Below are 277 nucleotides of genomic sequence, written 5' to 3' on the forward strand. Positions count from 1 at the left end.
TTTTAAAAACATGTGTCTAAGTTGAGATTTGAAACATGCAATGCATGTGCAACATGTAACAAGGCATGTAGGTTCAAAACATGGCAAATCACATGGTTTCAAAACATGACGAGGCATGCAGGTTTAAGACATGTTAATGACGTGTAACCCATCAAGCAAGGCATGGCGCATAACAATACATGTTAGGGACATGTAACCCATAATGATGTTGATATTCAAAACATGTTATGAACATGTGAGTCATGGTGATGATGCACTCATGATGTGCTAAACATTC

Source organism: Theobroma umbraticum, unplaced genomic scaffold (genome assembly GCF_002168275.2).
Source record: "Theobroma umbraticum cultivar Fairchild unplaced genomic scaffold, ASM216827v3 scaffold_67.0, whole genome shotgun sequence".
Taxonomy (NCBI): Eukaryota; Viridiplantae; Streptophyta; class Magnoliopsida; order Malvales; family Malvaceae; genus Theobroma; species Theobroma umbraticum.